The sequence below is a fragment of the Hyla sarda genome, chromosome 2, assembly GCF_029499605.1.
Source record: "Hyla sarda isolate aHylSar1 chromosome 2, aHylSar1.hap1, whole genome shotgun sequence".
In the NCBI taxonomy this organism is placed as follows: Eukaryota; Metazoa; Chordata; class Amphibia; order Anura; family Hylidae; genus Hyla; species Hyla sarda.
The window spans coordinates 60,230,452-60,247,497 of record NC_079190.1 but is presented as its reverse complement, the minus strand read 5'-3'; the positions used below and the strand labels follow the sequence as shown (position 1 = coordinate 60,247,497).

General features: G+C 42.3%; 1 protein-coding gene across 6 annotated transcripts in view; it reads right to left on the bottom strand.

The window, feature by feature from the left end:
• The window catches only part of FRY (FRY microtubule binding protein), a 526,666-nt gene that overhangs the window by 267,135 nt on the left and 242,485 nt on the right, over nucleotides 1-17,046 (bottom strand). The gene's annotated exons all lie outside the window — the stretch shown is intronic.

Here is a 17,046-nt window from a genome sequence, read left to right as displayed (position 1 = left end):
GAGCTCCAGTACCACCCAACACCTGGGGACAGATGTGGCACTGTTTTTGAAAGAAATCTGCTCTGTTTTTCTAATCCTGGATAACCCCTTTGAGTGTTGCGTGAAGAGAACCTTATGTTGCTGTCTATATACCATGCAGTCCATAGCATTCTAGGAAAATATTTACATAGACTGATGCTATATCTTTTTAAATGTTCTCCCATAAAGGCCCCATTGGCTTAAAAACGTATAAAACAAAAAATAATAAAAGTTCAGACAAACTTTTACTATTTGCGCAGTTCTATATCTTAACACTGTTAGAAAAAAAATCTCCTCCATAGGGCGTATGTCACGGGCCCGTAGTGGAATTAGTCACTATCTTTATTCAGGGGCTAATACAATTGTCAATTTACAGCAAAACTGGCTCCACTTCCAGAACGAGTCCACACAATAGAACCATCATGACATCATAGTATAAACTAATGGCAAACAAAAGCTGGGGCCTGAACACGTGTGGTTTCCATGACTATTCCACTGTGTATTGTTCAAGAGTCGCAAGACCATTACTTTCTCCTACAGCGAAAACAAGAGTGTTCGGGCAAAACAGAAAACAACCAAGTTTATTTTCATCTTATATGAGACGGGATTGTACAGGGATAAAAAAAATATGTCCCTTTATTTCCTAAAAACAGCACCACGCTTGCCCATAGGCGGTGTCTGGTACTGCAGCTCTGACCTATTCACCTAACTTGAAGTATATCTTTATTTTATTTTCACTCACTTATATTGTATATGACAGGGGTACTCATCTACTTTTAATAAGAGTCTGCTGCCTCTTAATAATACTTCCACACAACATGCACGAGTATAATTCTGCCACACAATAAGCCCCTGAATATAATACTGCCACACAATATGCCCCTGAGTATAACACTGCCACACACTGTACCCCTAAATATAACCTCTGCCACACAATATGTCCCTGAATATAATACTGCCACACAATATGCCCCTAAATATAACACTGCCACACACTGTACCCCTAAATATAACACTGCCACACAATATGCCCCTGAGTATAACACTGCCACACACTGTACCCCTACATATAATACTGTCACACAATATGCCCCTAAGTATAACACTGCCACACATTGTACCCCAAAATATAATACTGCCACACAATATGCCCCTGAATATAATACTGCCACACAATATGCCCCTAAATATAACACTGCCACACACTGTACCCCTAAATATAACACTGCCACACAATATGCCCCTAAGTATAACACTGCCACACATTGTACCCCAAAATATAATACTGCCACACAATATGCCAGAGTATAACACAGCCACCCACCATCCCTTAATATAATACTTCCAGACAATATGCCCCTAAGTATAACACTTCCTCACACTGTATCCCTAAATATAACAATGCCACACAATATGCCCCTTAGTATAACACTGCCACACACTGTACCCCTAAATACTGCCAAACAATATGCCTCTGAGTATAACTCTGCCCCACACTGTACCCCGAAATATAATATTGCCACACAATATGCCCCTAAGTATAACACTGTCACACACTGTACCCCTAAATAGAATACTGACACACACTGTGCCCCTAAATAGAATACTGACACACACAGTGCTCCTGAATGTTATACTAGTGTGGTGGCCCAGTACAGTGGCACCCCTGTACCCTAGCTGTCCTGTGTGGTGGACTATTGCAGTGTCCCGCTAGTCCCCCCCCCCCCCCCCGTTAGTCTGTGCATCATAAATGGTTAATTATACCGTATGTTATCTATTGCATTGTCTGTATGATGTTTTGTGTCTTTAAATGTTGTTGCCAAGTCTTGTAACCAGGGAAGGTGTCAGTGACCAGATGACTTGTGGGTGACCTATAGGACCCCTCCAAAGTCTCCCCCCATATAAACCCTAGGAGGAGCTAGTTAGCTTCAGTTTAGAGCATGCTGAGGAACAGTCAAGGCCTGAGAGTGTCTGGTGTCCTGAGGAGACCCAAGGCCTAGTCATGCAGCCACGCTTCCATCACCAAGTGCCCCTCAGGTGAACATCAAAGCCTGGTAAGTTACTCAAGGGGTTAAGTCCAGTCAGTCCTAGTCAAGTCAGTCAAGTCTGTCTAAATTCATTGTAGTCCTGCAGCATTCTGTCCAGGTCCACTACAAGTCCCAGAGAGCCCGCAAGTCTCTAAAATCACTCGCCACCTCCTTGGGCCTAACTGAGCTGTACAGACTATTCCATCTCTCTGCCTCAGTAAAGCTGCCGTTGTTCCGTAACTTGGCGTCAGAGTCATTATTTGCCCTGTGCCTAGCCCAGGATTCAGCGGCCATATCTCGGGTGGTGCAGAGGTTAACCACGCCCTGGCGTCACAAATACAAGGGGTTAATGCTATCTGCCTGTAGGGTAATAACATCTGCCCTCATCACAGTCTCACTACACTACCACACACTGTACCCCTAAATAATACTACTTCTTTAGAAACATCACCTGTTTAAGCTCCTGCATTGCATCACTGCTCTGGCTTCTTCTACTCAGGCCTGGCAAGGGAGAATGATGCCAGCAGTGATAATCACATCCTTCACACCATGAGGAAGCAATGGAGGGCCGGGCACACACTGCAGCGAGATCCCAGCTATTCAGTTGTATTGGTGTCTTAAAGACATATACAATTGAAGGCAGGGAGAGCGGGTGCCTCCTCGCTTCAGTGAAGGCCTCAGGTGCCCTAACTGCTGCCTGTCAGTTGAACAATTGGGGTTCAAGTCTGGACGCAGCCCACCAGATTAGTACCCTTGGTATATGATATCTCTGACCTGTTATATTCACAGTTGTCACGATTCGGCTTCCAGGTAGTGGATCCTCTGTGTCAGCGAGGGATTGGCGTGGACCGTGCTAGTGGACCGGTTCTAAGAGGCTACTGGTGTTCACCAGAGCCCGCCGCAAAGCGGGATGGTCTTGTTGCGGCAGTAGCAACCAGGTCGTATCCACTAGCAACGGCTCTACCTCGCTGACTGCTGAGAAGGCGTGGGACAGAAGGACTAGGCAGAGGCAAGGTCAGACGTAGCAGAAGGTCGGGGGCAGGCGGCAAGGTTCGTAGTCAGGATGGATAGCAGAAGTTCAGGTACACAGGCTTTGGACACACTAAACGCTTTCACTGGCACAAGGCAACAAGATCCGGCAAGGGAGTGCAAGGGAGGAGATCAGATATAGCCAGGGAGCAGATGGAAGCCAATTAAGCTAATTGGGCCAGGCACCAATCATTGGTGCACTGGCCCTTTAAGTCTCAGAGAGCTGGCGCGCGCGCGCCCTAGAGAGAGGAGCCGCGCGCGCCAGCACAAGACAGCAGGGGACCGGGACGGGTAAGTGACCTGGGATGCGATTCGCGAGCGGGCGCGTCCCGCTGTGCGAATCGCATCCCCGACGGCCATGACAGTGCAGCGCTCCCGGTCAGCGGGACCGACCGGGGCGCTGCAGGGAGAGAGACGCCGTGAGCGCTCCGGGGAGGAGCGGGGACCCGGAGCGCTAGGCGTAACAGTACCCCCCCCCCTTAGGTCTCCCCTTTTTTTTGTCCGGTAACTGCCTCCCCTGGGATGAGGACACCGGGAAAGAATGGAGGGTTTCCTCAACGGCAGGCAGTACAGCAGGAGTTGGAATGGGGAGGGAGGGCAGAGGGTGAAGCTTGGCACGGGGCAGGGTGACACAAGGACGGGAGCCATGAGGAGGCACAGAGGCTTGCCTGACGGGACTGGGAGGGGGGGAGAGGCACTTCCTAAGGCAGGCAGAGTCCCAGTTCTTGATCTCCCCGGTGGTCCAATCAAGGGTGGGAGAATGAAGCCGGAGCCACGGCAGACCGAGGAGGACCTCAGAGGTACAGTTGGGGAGAACGAAGAGCTCAATCCTTTCGTGGTGGGGTCCAATACACATCAGGAGGGGTTCTGTGCGGTAACGCACGGTGCAATCCAGTCTGACTCCATTGACTGCGGAAATGTAGAGCGGCTTGACGAGACGGGTCACCGGGATGCGGAATTTATTAACAAACGACTCCAAAATAAAATTTCCAGAGGCACCAGAGTCCAAGCAGGCCACGGCTGAGAGGGAGGAGTTGGCTGAAGGAGAAATCCGCACGGGCACCGTGAGACGTGGAGAAGCAGACTTGGAACCAAGAGACGCCACACCCACGTGAGCTGGGTGCGTGCGTGCGTTTCCCAGACGTGGAGGACGGATAGGGCAATCCACCAAGAAATGCTCGGTACTGGCACAGTAAAGACAGAGATTTTCTTCCCTACGGCGATTCCTCTCTTCCTGGGTCAGGCGAGACCGATCCACTTGCATGGCCTCCTCGGCGGGAGGCCCAGGCGTAGACTGCAAAGGATGCTGTGGGAGAGGTGCCCAGAGATCTAAGTCTTTTTCCTGGCGGAGCTCTTGGGGTCGCTCAGAAAAACGCATGTCAATGCGGGTAGCCAAATGGATGAGTTCTTGGAGGTTGGCAGGAATCTCTCGTGCGGCCAGCACATCCTTGATGCGACTGGATAGGCCTTTTTTAAAGGTCGCGCAGAGAGCCTCGTTACTCCATGATAACTCGGAAGCAAGAGTACGAAATTGGATGGCGTACTCGTCTACTGAAGAATTACACTGGACCAGGTTCAACAGGGCAGTCTCGGCAGAAGAAGCTCGGGCTGGCTCCTCGAAGACACTCCGGACTTCAGCGAAGAAGGCCTGGACTGTGGCTGTGGCAGGATCATTGCGGTCCCAGAGCGGTGTGGCCCAAGACAAGGCCTTTCCTGAAAGAAGGCTTACTACAAACGCCACCTTAGACCGTTCTGTAGGAAACAAGTCCGACAACATCTCCATATGCAGGGAACACTGAGACAAAAATCCACGGCAGAGTTTAGAGTCCCCATCAAATTTGTCCGGCAGGGACAAGCGGAGGCTAGGAGCGGCCACTCGCTGCGGAGGAGGTGCAGGAGCTGGCGGAGGAGATGGTTGCTGCTGTAGCAGAGGCAGAAGTTGCTGTAACGTGGCGGTCAACTGCGACAGCTGCTGTCCTTGTTGGGCAATTTGCTGCGATTGCTGAGCGACCACCGTGGTAAGGTCAGCGAGACTTGGCAGCGGCACCTCAGCGGGATCCATGGCCGGATCTACTGTCACGATTCGGCTTCCAGGTAGTGGATCCTCTGTGTCAGCGAGGGATTGGCGTGGACCGTGCTAGTGGACCGGTTCTAAGAGGCTACTGGTGTTCACCAGAGCCCGCCGCAAAGCGGGATGGTCTTGTTGCGGCAGTAGCAACCAGGTCGTATCCACTAGCAACGGCTCTACCTCGCTGACTGCTGAGAAGGCGTGGGACAGAAGGACTAGGCAGAGGCAAGGTCAGACGTAGCAGAAGGTCGGGGGCAGGCGGCAAGGTTCGTAGTCAGGATGGATAGCAGAAGTTCAGGTACACAGGCTTTGGACACACTAAACGCTTTCACTGGCACAAGGCAACAAGATCCGGCAAGGGAGTGCAAGGGAGGAGATCAGATATAGCCAGGGAGCAGATGGAAGCCAATTAAGCTAATTGGGCCAGGCACCAATCATTGGTGCACTGGCCCTTTAAGTCTCAGAGAGCTGGCGCGCGCGCGCCCTAGAGAGCGGAGCCGCGCGCGCCAGCACAAGACAGCAGGGGACCGGGACGGGTAAGTGACCTGGGATGCGATTCGCGAGCGGGCGCGTCCTGCTGTGCGAATCGCATCCCCGACGGCCATGACAGTGCAGCGCTCCCGGTCAGCGGAACCGACCGGGGCGCTGCAGGGAGAGAGACGCCGTGAGCGCTCCGGGGAGGAGCGGGGACCCGGAGCGCTAGGCGTAACAACAGTGGTGTCATTGAAAACTATTGTGGGTACATATTTTAGTAGCATTATATTAAAAGCCAATAACCGGTTGATTTTCAGGGTATGATCCAACAATATGGACAGTGCATCCAGACAACACCGTGGGGGCCAATGGCTGCACAATTTTACCTGTAAAACTGACATATTACCAGCAAACTCACACAGCCATTGGTCACACCATGAAACAGTAGGAGGGATCCCAGATAGGAGCAATCCCTATGATCCAGCCCAGAAGGTGAACATAAATATTACTAAGGCTGGGTTCACATCACGTTTTTGCCATACTGTTTTTTCAATCAGTTTTTCTAAAGAAAACCGTATGGCAAAAAAAACGGATGGAACAGTATGGGAAAAAGTAAACCATATGCGTTTTTAAACTGTATACTGTTTTTAAAAGTGCATACAGTTCCGTCCGTTTTTATAAAAAAAAAAACATAAGTTTTTGATCATTTTTAATGGGAGGGGTGTTGGGTGGAGACTTTAGGATGCAAATGTGTATGTTCAAAGTAAAAATCGTATACGGTTTCCCGTATGGAACTGTATACATGTGCGTTTCCCATTGACGTCTATGGTAAAAGAAAACGTATGCGGTTGCAGTACGGTTTTTAAAGTCAAAACCGTGGTTGACCACGTTTTTGACTGCTGTTTAAAAACCGTACTGCAACCGCATACTTTTTTTTTAACATGGACATCAATGGGAAACGCACATGTATACGTTCCATACGGGAAACCGTATACGGTTTTTACTTTGCACATGCGCATTTGCATCCTAAAGTCTCCACCCAACACCCCTCCCATTAAAAATGGACAAAATCATCAAAAACGTATGTTTAAAAAAAAAAAAAACAGACGGAACCATAGGCACTTTTAAAAACAGTATACAGTTTAAAAACGCATACGGTTTACTTTTTCCCATACTGTTCCATCCGTTTTTTTTTTGCCATACTGTTTTCTTTAGAAAAATGGATTGAAAACAGTATGGCAAAAAACGTGATATGAACCCAGCCTAAAACAGAAATAAATCCATGACCATGGAGTGTTAGGTATGGACACTCAGCTCTATGGGGCAGCCATGTTTATATCATCCGCTTTAACTCTTTATGACCAGTGCTGGACCACGAAGCAAGAAATTTACTGCATTTTGTCCCCAATAGTAAGTCATCCTGTCTAGTAAAGCGGATGGATAAATACGTAAAGCACTTGGATCTAGGTTCAGAATTTATGATTTCTGCCACAGGACACATGAATTACAGAGGCAGATGGAAATGAACAGAGGAAGAGATTAAATAAAATAGCTGCAGTATCCAGCGGAAGATTGAGACGAACGCTGTATGAGAGGATCAGGAGCGGCAGCGACACTGGATTGTTCTTTTTTTCAGCTTACATAATATAATGTTTTATTTTGATTGTTCTGAAAAAAAAAAAAAAGCTTAAAAGGGATTTTCCAGAATTAGAAAAAATGGCTCTGGTTTTTCTTTTCAAGAACAGTGGTGTGTGTGTCTATTGGCCTACGGACAGACATGGTGGTTGTTTTTTCAGCTCTGTTTTAGGCTGTTCTGAGACCTGATCCACCGGTGTCCTCCATGTAGGAGCCTCAAGTCCATTACTTAGCGGTGAGGGTAGGATGCTTTGTGTCTAGTATCTTTATGCATTATCTGGAATGAAGTACAACATTTCTTAAGCAAATCCAAGGTATTGAAGGGGTTCTCCACCATAAGGTGATTTTAGTACATACTTGGCAGACAGTAATGGACATGCTTAGGAAGGATCTGCGCTTGTCTTGGGGCTAAATGGCTATGTCATGAGATTACCATAACGCTGTGGCTAGCTTTTTGTGAACTTGTATTTCCTGTTTGACGTATGTTTTTTTTACTACAAATCCCACAATGCCATTTTCCTCCCTCTCACACATCAGTCACCCCACCCATTGAAACAAAAGACCAGTGGTTTTCAATCAGGGTGCCTACAGCTGTTGCATTAGTTGCAGATTGATCCCTCCACCCATTGAAGCAGACAGGCTCCATGTCATCAGCTAACTAGGGAGTCAGGTCTCGGCCGCATTGCAAGCTGGGAAAAATCCGAGACAACAGTCATTTTGTATGCTGGTAAAAATAAATAGTGAGGTGAAAATCACAGAAGAATTGTTAGAAAACCATCACACACAGGTACAGACACTATATTATGAACTGCACTAACTTTACAGTGTAGCATGTAGCATAGTCAAATAAAAAAAAATCCTGGAATACCCCTTTAAGAACAAGTTGCTCATTGCGTTATTTCCTTAAAAAAGTCAATGTTGTTGAGCAAACATTCACTTGTTTATCTATCATTGCCTACACAGACTTCACATAAGCACGTCAGACATTCTAAGCATTCTAGGCTGGAGGTGCTAACTATCTCTGGAACATGACTATCTCAACATTCCAGATCAGTAAAGAACACTGGCACTGGGCACACGTCTTCTGGAAATACTCTGTCAACTAATCCTTAAAGGGGTACTCCGCCCCTAGACATCTTATCCCCTATCCAAAGGATAGGGGATAACATGTGAGATCGCCGCGGTGCCGCTGCTGGGGAGCCCTGGGATCCCCGCTGCGGCACTGTGCTATCATTACAGCACAGAGCGAGTTCGCTCTGTGCGTAATGACGGACAATACAGGGGCCGGAGCATCGTTACGTCATGGCTCCGCCCCTCGTGACATCACGGCCCTTCCCCTTAATGCAAGTCTATGGCAGGGGGCGTGACGACTGCCGCGCCCCCTCCCATAGACTTGTATTGAAAGGGGCGGGCTGTGACGTCACGAGGGGCGGAGCCGTGATGTAACGATGCTCCGGCCACTGTATCGCCAGTCATTACGTGCAGAGCGAACTCGCTCTGTGCTGTAATGATAGCGCGGTGCCGCAGCGGCGATCCCAGGGCTTCCCACCAGCGGCACCGCAGCGATCTCACATCTTATCCCCTATCCTTTGGATAGGGGATAAGATGTCTAGGGGCGGAGTACCCCTTTAAATGTCTCTTCACAGTCCAAGAACAAAATAGAAACTGTCCCTACCACCTTTCCATACATCCAGCAGGTCTTCTGTATTATGTTCTAGAGCAGTGGAGTCCAACCGGCGGACCTCCAGATGTTACAAAACTACAACTCCCAGCATGCCCGGAGAGCCGTTGGCTGTCCGGGCATGCTGGGAGTTGTAGTTTTGCACATCTGGAGGTCCAAAGGTTGAAGACCACTGTTCTAGAGTATTGAGGGAGTGTGGTCTTGTCTGTAGAACATGACTGTTCAGAGTATTAAGGGATCTTGGTTTAGAAAGTCTGTGAAACAAGACTGTCCGAACCTTGCACCAACACCACACATCCTTTTTAGTTGTGTCAAAAATAGATCGATAGGTCCACCAGTAAGAGACTTATGGATGCGATGTTTCCCGGGCAAAAAAAAAAATATATATAGGTACACACATATATATATATATATATATATATATATATATATATAAAAATTGAAAAAACAGCAGCACTCCAATAACATGAGAAAGTAATTTTTTATTCACTCAAACATGAGGCAATGTTTCGGCTGGCCCACGCAGCCATTTTCAAGCCAAAAAGACTTGAAACGTTGCCTCACGTTTGAGTGAATAAAAAAATCACTTTTTCACATTATTGGAGTGCTGCTGTTTTTTCGATTTTTCTACTTCTGAGGGTCCTGACCCGGAGGATCAGGCACAGCGGGCACCTAGGCACCTTTTTTACAGGTGTGCAGCTTTCCTGGAAGACATTATATATATATAAAATATAAGATCCAACGACAACGCAGCACTCCAAAAAAACGGTGAAAAAAGTGTTAATTTATTTCTGTCACATCAGTACAAGCAACGTTTCTGCTCCTATGGAGCCATTTTCAAGCTAGAAAATGGCTCCATAGGAGCAGAAACGTTGCTTGTACTGATGTGACCGAAATAAATTAACACTTTTTTCACCGTTTTTTGGAGTGCGGCGTTGTCGTTGGATCTTATCTAAACTAGGGACTTGGGTCAAGAAGTTTTGGACGCTGGCACCCACACATTGAGGCTGAATAGTGCTGCAATATTTTTTGGTTTATATATATATATATATATATATATATATATATATTTATTTTTTCAGGGAGGAAGCTGAGGGAGCCCTGCCTTCCACCCAGCTTTCCTAGTCTCCCAAATAAAATATCTGTCTGGTAAAGCAGACGTATTGGAGCTTTTTTGAAGACTGGGAAAGCTGTGTGGCACGCAGCATGCCACCCAGCTTTCTCAGCCTCCGGAAGTCCCAGCAGTGATCGGCTGCTTGTCCTCTGGATGCAACCAACATTGTACTGACCTGTGTTATATGACTGTTCCTTATTCAGAAAATGGTAATGCAGTATACATGAAGCATTACAGGTAAAGCTGCAACATTATATTTGCTTCCAAAAGGCATTAAAATGGAATCTGTCAGCTGCAATTCATGTTCCAAACTGGTGACACAGTAAGATAGCTATTAGGACAAGGTAACTTTTATTTATCTGTCTGTGCTTTCATGACTTAAAAAAAAATGTTTTTATTATCTTTTGTGAAGTGTCAAATAGGCGTTTCCAAGCCCCTGAGGTGCTAATCGCTGGAACCCCTCCTCCCTCCCTTACCTGTTCCTGCTTGATTGACAGTCAGCTGGAAACCGGGCCCTGTTTCAAATCTCACACCTGAGCACAGTGCAGGACCGGATCCAAAAATGGATCCCCGTGAAATTTTTATGTTGCCCAAGAGTTGGCAGTGAAGGTTACCCAACACATAGGGGTAATTTACACATAGTATATAGATTGGTTCTGTATATTGATATACAACCAGTTGGTTGGTTTGATATATTGATATACCATTCCTATATTGTATATCTTTTGTCTCGCTGTGAATAGTTCCAAAAGTGTATAATACAAGGTCTGTTATACGTACATGGCTCTGAAATATGCTGCTTCTATACAAAATAATGCTACTTAGGAAGGGTTATTCCAAAAAAAAGTAATAGACAGGGAACGAATACAAACCCACTGCAATGTCCAGCAAGGACAGGATGCAGGAACAGACATTAAACTACAGAATAGTTCATGGAATTTATGGAATTTTAAAGATACAAAATAAACACATGTTGACTGCATTTACATATCCACCCTGCAGCAGTAAAAAGATCCAGAGAATGGACATTCTGTACCATAATGTACCAGAGCTAAGCTTCCTTTATACTGAGATTTAAAACCAGACCAATATCCATTTATCTGTGCACTAGTTATAAATGCAAAGCACAAAGATATATAATATTGTAACGGCTGGTGAAGGAGAAGTGGATCTGCTGGACGTATGTGAATGATGGCTTGGGTCTTACCAGGGAGCAGAGTCTAAGGTGCCGCTGGTTTTCACCAGAGCCCACCGCAAAGGGGAATGGACTTGCTGTGGCAGGCGGCACCCAGGTCGCTACCCCTGATATGACTCGTCCACACAGGCTGCCGAGGTGTAGCGTGGCACAGGAAGGATAAAGCAAGCTCGTAGTCAGGTAAGGCAAAAGGTCAGCGCTGGCGGCACAGGAGCGTGGTCAGGGACGTAGCAAGGTGGTCAGAGGCTGGCGGCACAGGAGGAAGGTCAGAAACTTAGCAGTAAGGTATGGTACACGGATAATCAGAACACACAGAAAATGCTTTCTCTAAGGCTCTAGGAGACACAAAGATCCGGCAGGGGTCAAGGGGAAGTCAGTCCCCTTTATAGGGTCAGCACCCAGCAATTACCAATTACCAGCTGTCACGATCACACCCTATCGGTCCAGCCAAGACATTAGAGAGAGTGTGATGGTGCAAGGGTTAAAGCCGCCAGACCTCTGGGTATCCACTACTAGTCCCAGCAAATCACCAAATTAACCCTTAGATAAACGTGTTTCCACCAGAGCTGCCTTCAGAAAGGTGAGCTCATATATTTAGAGATCAAAGACCAGAGCTGATTATGAAATGACATACAGGTACAAAAATATATAAAAGAGTTTTGCAAGACAAGTTCAGAAAACAAAAGATGAAGTTCTTACAGCATGATGATATAGCAGTCCATGAGAGTGAGTTCCAGCTGTTCTTAGGATGGTCTTGTCAGCTTGTTGCACAGCATTGAACAACCTGAGTCTAGCATTGTTAAAATATTATATATCTGCCTTTTTGGAGGGAGACTCCATTGCCCCATCCCCGCTGATCCCACCAGGGGGGGCATCTCTGTTCCTGGCCCTCTTATCTGGTTGAGTATATGATGGGACCAGAGTGCCCTTACATCCTGCTGCTTCAAAAGAGCCTCTGACTTCAAAGGAGATGTAAACAAACAGCCAGACCCCCAATAAAATGCAATACACAAACCCAGAGTCTGAATGACCTCTCACCCCCAGGTTTTAGGTTATACACAGATACAATAAAAATACATGTATGTTTCCATAATCAGGCCTTGGGGCTGACACCAGCGCACTGGCCCTTTAAACCTCAGAGAGCCTGCGCACGCGATGAAAAACAGAATGCATAGGAGCGTGGAGAGGTGAGTAGGGGCAGGGGACACAGCAATGCCCGCGATCAGTGCCTGTGGCCGGGACACCAGACTGCAGGAGCGCTCGTAACATATATAACCATCATAAAAATCCTATTTACATCAGAATATAAGGATTTTATGATAGGCTGTATGAGGTTCTGATGTCTTATTCTATATGATGTATGATTACATGTCGTACTTAATTATTAAAAAAAATTATGTATGGCATAATATTCTATGATAAAATGTTTCATTTGATATTGTGATGTACTGTATTTCTCTATAATACAATATATCATTCTATATTGTGATGTATTATTCTATGATATATTATATTGTGATGTATTCTATGATATATTATATTGTAATGTATTATTCTAAAATATGATGTATGATTTTATGTTGTGCTGCATTACTCTATTATGTGATGTATAATTCTATAATGTGATGTATTTCTCTATAATATGATGTATGATTTGATGTTGTGATCATTCTATGATATGTTACGGTTCTATATTGTGATGTATTATTATTCTATGATGATTATTCTATATTGGGAAGTATTATTCTATATTGTGATGTATTATTCTATGATATGATGTATGATTCTATATTGTGATGTATTATTCTATTATATGATATTATTCTATATTGTGTTGTATTATTCTATTATATGATGTATAATTCTATATTGTGATGTATTATTCTATGATATGATATTCTATATTGTGATGTATTATTCTATGATATAATGTATGATTCTATATTGTGATATATTATTCTATGATGATATTATTCTATATTGTGATATATTATTCTATGATATGATGTATGATTCTATATTGTGATGTATTATTCTATTATATGATATTATTCTATATTGTGATGTATTATTCTATTATATGATGTATGATTCTATATTGTGATGTATTATTCTATTATATGATATTATTCTATATTGTGATGTATTATTCTATTATATGATGTATGATTCTATATTGTGATGTATTATTCTATGATATTATTCTATATTGTGATGTATTATTCTATTATATGATATTAATCTATATTGTGATGTATTATTCTATTATATGATGTATGATTCTATATTGTGATGTATTATTCAATGATATGATATTCTATATTGTGATGTATTATTCTATTATATGATATTCTATATTGTGATGTATTATTCTATGATATAATGTATGATTCTATATTGTGATATATTATTCTATGATATGATGTATGATTCTATATTGTGATGTATTATTCTATTATATGATATTATTCTATATTGTGTTGTATTATTCTATTATATGATGTATAATTCTATATTGTGATGTATTATTCTATGATATGATATTCTATATTGTGATGTATTATTCTATGATATGATATTCTATATTGTGATGTATTATTCTATTATATGATGTATGATTCTATATTGTGATGTATTATTCTATGATATGATGTATGTTTCTATATTGTGATGTATTATTCAATGATATGATATTCTATATTGTGATGTATTATTCTATTATATGATATTATTCTATATTGTGATGTGTTATTCTATTATATGATATTATTCTATATTGTGATGTATTATTCTATGATATGATGTATGATTCTATATTGTGATGTATTAGTCTACGATATGATATTATTCTATATTGTGATATATTATTATTCTATGATGATATTATTCTATATTGTGATATATTATTATTCTATGATGATATTATTCTATATTGTGATATTATTATTCTATGATGATATTATTCTATATTGTGATGTATTATTCTATGATCTGATATTATTCTATATTGTGATGTATTATTCTATGATATGATGTATGATTCTATATTGTGATGCATCTTTCTATGATATAATTATTGATTTAATATTATGATGTATTTTTTTTACAATATTATATTTACGATTCTATGAAGTTATGTATTCATTCTAGGATATGATATATGCATCACTGACCAATAAGATGTGTCTATATTATTTGGTGCGTTATTCTTTGATGTATGTATAATTTTATGAAATGATTCATCTATTATTCTATGTTGTGATGTTTGTATACTTCTATATATAATTCAGTATGTATGATTCTCAGAAGTTCAGAATTCTATTATTCATTGATAAAACATGTATGTATATCTATGAAATATGTATCAATCTAATGTATGTATGATTCTATGATTTATGTATAATTCTTTGATGATGCATGTATTATTCTTTAATGTATGTATGATTCTATTATATATAGACAAAACTCTAGGCTATGATGTAAGCCTCATTATATTATATCCTATACATATGAATCTCTGATATAATGTATTACTGTTTAATGTATGTTGGATTCTGTGATGTAATGCATGTATTATTCTATGTAGTGATGAGTGTTTGTATAATTCTATAATGTAATATAGGCATGCATTAGTTTACGTAGTGATGTATATACGTATCATTTTAGGATGTAATGTTGGTATGTTTGTATTAGGCTATGAGATGGCACAGGTATGATTATGTGATATGATGTATTATTCTATGTAGTGATATATGTGCGGATAATTCAATGTAATGTATAATTAAAGGGGTACTTCGGTGGAAAACTTTTTTTTTTTTAAATCAACTGGTGCCAGAAAGTTAAAAAGATTTGTAAATGACTTCTATAAAAAAAAAAAAAAAATCTTAATCCTTCCAGTACTTATTAGCTGCTGAATACTACAGAGGAAATTATTTTCTTTTTGGAACACAGAGCTCTTTGCTGACATCATGTCCACAGTGCTCTCTGCTGACATCATGAGCACAGTGCTCTCTGCTGACATCTCTGTCCATTTTAGGAACTGTCCAGAGCAGCATATGTTTTCTATGGGGATTTTCTCCTACTCTGGACAGTTCTTAAAATGGACAGAGATGTCAGCAGAGAGCACTGTGGTCATGATGTCAGCAGAGAGCTCTGTGTTCCAAAAATAAAATAAATTTCCTCTGTAGTATTCAGCTGCTAATAAGTACTGGAAGGATTAAGATTTTTTTTTATAGAAGTAATTTACAAATCTGTTTAACTTTCTGGCACCAGTTGATTAAAAAAAATAAAGTTTTCCACCCGAGTACCCCTTTAACATGACAGAAAGGCTGGTATATCCTAAAGGTGACAGCCTATTGCAACTCAACCCCTAAGACAGTCTTTTCCAACCAGTGTGCCTCCAGCTGTTGCAAACCACAACTCCCAGCATGCCCGGACAGCCTTAGGCTGTCCGGGCATGCTGGGAATTGTAGTTTTGCAACAGCTGGATATAGATCAAAGACACAGGATCTTTCTTAAAGGGGTATTCCGGTGAAATTTTTTTATATCAGAAAGTTAAACAAATTTGAAAATGACTTAAATGACTATTAAAAAATCTTTACCCTTCCAGTACTTTTTAGCAGCTGTATACTAGAGCAAATTCTTTTCTGTTTTAATTTCTTTTTTGTCTTGTCCACAGTGCTCTCTGCTGACACCTCATGCCCGTATCAGGAACTGTCCAGAGCAGGAGAAAATCCCCATTGCAAACCTATGCTGCTCTGGACAGTTCCTGACACAGACAGAGGTGTCAGCAGAGAGCACTGTGGACAAGACAAAAAATAAATTTTAAAAGAAAAGAATTTCCTCTGTAGCATACAGCTGCTAAAAAGAACTGGAAGGGTAAAGATTTTTTAATAGAAGTTATTTACAAATCTGTTTAACTTTCTGGCACCAGTTGATTAAAAAATAATAATAATAATAATAATAATAATAAAATGTTTTCCACCGGAGTATACATTTAACTTCTATGTAGCAGTAGACGCAGTCTATGGTACACGGATTAACCCTTCTGTCAAATTACACAGGAAAGCATTCGGACATGGTCAAAACATTTATATGGAAACTATGCAGAAATGATGTTAAATACCTGCTGAAAAGATAAAAAAAGACAAAAATTAAAGTATGCCCTTCATATGAGGGAGGCTGGGTTCACACATAGGAGTTTGGTTAGTATTTTTAGCTGTATTTTTAACCAGGAGTGGGTCCAAAACACAGAAGAAGGTGCAAATATTTCCATTATTGTTTTCCTCTCTGTCGGTTCCACTTGTGGTTTTGGCTGAAAATACTATCCAAAATATTAAGTGTGAACCCAGCCTAAAAGGGTGAACATTAACTTGCCACTGCTCTCATTGAAACTGGTCAAGGACATACAAGGTTTATCTGCAGATCGGCAGCAGAACCCATTTTATTAATAAATATCTTGTGTATGGGCAAATATACAATATTAGAACGTCTGTATTAGAGATGAGCGAACTTACAGTAAATTCGATTCGTCACGAACTTCTCGGCTCGGCGGTTGCTGACTTTTCCTGCATAAATTAGTTCAGCTTTCAAGTGCTCCCGTGGGCTGGAAAAGGTGGATACAGTCCTAGGAGACTCTTTCTTAGGACCATTTCCACCTTTTCCAGCCCACCGGAGCACCGGAAAGCTGAACTAATTTATGCAGGAAAAGTCAGCAACCGCCGAGCTGAGAAGTTCGTGACGAATCGAATTTACTGTAAGTTCGCTCATCTCTAATCTGTATGATCACAGGCATCATCTTAAGCG